This window comes from Schistocerca serialis, chromosome 4, assembly GCF_023864345.2.
Source record: "Schistocerca serialis cubense isolate TAMUIC-IGC-003099 chromosome 4, iqSchSeri2.2, whole genome shotgun sequence".
Taxonomy (NCBI): Eukaryota; Metazoa; Arthropoda; class Insecta; order Orthoptera; family Acrididae; genus Schistocerca; species Schistocerca serialis.
The window spans coordinates 762,706,408-762,708,977 of NC_064641.1; positions in this window are offsets into that span (position 1 = coordinate 762,706,408).

Here is a 2,570-nt window from a genome sequence, read left to right on the forward strand (position 1 = left end):
GTCCGCCCAGCTACTCAAGACATTGGCAGCGAAAATCATTCAATTATTGGACATGGCTCTGCTGCACATAAGCCGGTACTCACTGAATGATACGCTCAGTGTTTCCACTGCCATGTGAATTTAAAAAAAAAAAAAAAAAAAAAATGTTCAAATGGCTCTGAGCACTATGGAACTCAACAGCTGAGGTCATCAGTCCCCTAGAACTTACAACTACTTAAACCTAACTAACCTAAGGACACCACACACATCCATGCCCGAGGCAGAATCCGAACCTGCGACCGTAGCGGTCCCGCGGTTCCAGACTGAAGCGCCTAGAACCGCTCGGTCACAACGGCCTGCGTGAATTTACAGACATATAATAAAATTGTAACTTGAAGAAGTCTGTATGTAGGAGATATTTAAGAAAACTGAATATTATGGTGTTTTTAAAACAGCTATCGAAGTGAAAAAAATTATTTGTAGAATTTTTGTGTGTGTCAGTACGCGCATCATGCAAAAACTAAAGCACAGAATTGTATGCGATTTTCAGTCGTATTTTTGTACATGTAACTTAAAATATGATACACCTTTCATTTCGACACGCCGGGTAGAGTCAAAGTTATCGCAGTTTTGCCTTAAAAGCATGTGCTGTTACACACCATAGGACATTGTCGCTCGCTGCAAACAATCAGATATGCCGGCAGGACGGCAAAGCTTGCGCCGGCGTCTTTTATGCGTGGACAAAGTCCCGGGTAAAAGCTAGTCGCAGCATAAAAATGTACAAAGCAAATAAATCTCTTGCACCAGTTACAGACTAATAAAGTACGTGAACAGTCTCAAAAATATATTTCGCGGGAACTGGCGAAAAAAAATACGTGCACAAGAGATCGGTTAAGTGTGCGTGGCACTACCTTTTTTTAATGTACACTGAACGAAACTGCGCACACAACTGTCACCATTTAGTAAATTTTTAGCAAAGAGTGTTTATTAATGTGTTGTTTTCTATCATTCTAATTCCTCCGACAACAGAAACAAGTCCGGGCTTATCTCAGACAGTTCCTCCGCGCAGTGGGCAGCCTTGGATGTGGTCATTGCGAAGACAAACCCGAAGAAAGCCAGACTTGTGACAACTCTAAACCAGTAGGCAATCTTCCACTTGGTTTTATCGTCATTCCAGGAACTGCCGCACTGTAGCTCGTGGGTAGCCGGTAAGCCGAGATTACGCATGTGCTTAGCGCTTAGCCTTAAAATGGCAGCAGAGTGGCAGAGCGAGTAGCGAACAACCAGTGTGCACGAGTAGTCAGGTCTTAACTGCCTACTTTCACTATATGGCCCACATTCTCAAGCTAGGTCGTTTGTGGGAGCCGACATTTTACCAGGGTGCTTCCCTTATGAGATATAAAACTTGAAGCCAAGTGGATGGTGTTTTGTTGAGAGCGCTAATTACGAATAATTTAAAGATGTGACTGAGTTTGTATTGATGTGTAGATAACAGCAGAAAACTCACTCTCAACTCATTTTCTTCTTATTCCTGCTTAATTTTTATGGGCAGAGATTCAATCGATCTCGATAGGCGGGAAGCTGAAGTAGTCTTAACTCTTGGAAGGCGACTGTTGGTTTTGCCCCACTCTCGTACAGTTCTAGTGAGCAGACTCTCGCTTCTGCTTACACGGCACGTATCATTATCAAAAGCTCTGTGGGTGAGAAACTCACATGTATATAGATTAGCATTTGCGTAGTCAACTGTCACTAGCTTCAATAGAAAATAGACATATACTATTTATGATACTTACGCGTTATGCAATCCGATTAAATAGTAGTGTTCCATTTCATTTTGTAATTTATTTTTCCTTCTACACAGACCGAGCTGACCACCATGAGCAGCAGACACGGCATCTGACTGGACGCCACTACACTTCTGGAAGTGCAAAGCGTAAAACAAGAGATGAAAAGGAGAGAAAGACACATGCTGTTATATTTGAAAGCTGTAAACTGTCTCAGCTTTTTTATGTTCAGAATGATTTTTCCGAATATATAGAAAATGAAGCATAAGGTACAAAAGCTGTAGCTGATTGTTAGGATTATAGTTATACTACAGAAGATTCACCAGAATATGCAACTTTTTCCGATGCAATTTCGTTTTCCAAAAGCGATACAGCAATTGAACAGTTGGCAAGTCTTCCCTGTTCAGCCATATCGTCTCCAAGCCAACCTGAATTGAAAAGCGTAGGAAGTACTGTCAGCTCACAGACCTCGTCTTCAAGACAAAGAGAAGTTGAAATATGTTACAGTCTTCTGATGTTACTGCATCTTGTACAAGTGGAACTCAAAGTGAAAGTAAAATGTATTTTAACGATATTGGTGAGAGGCCAAACAACTTTGACAGAGTTTATTGGTTTATGAAAGGAAGTAGCGAAGTTCAGCATATGAACAGAAGTTTTTAGTCTTCAATGAAAATATATGAGAAGGAGAATAAGCCAAGAGTCTGTAGCAAGTCGTTTTTTACATATAAACATAAACTAATAAATGAAACTTACATGAGAGATTGGATGTGCTATTCGGAAAGCAAAGGGCAACTGTTCCGTTTTGTT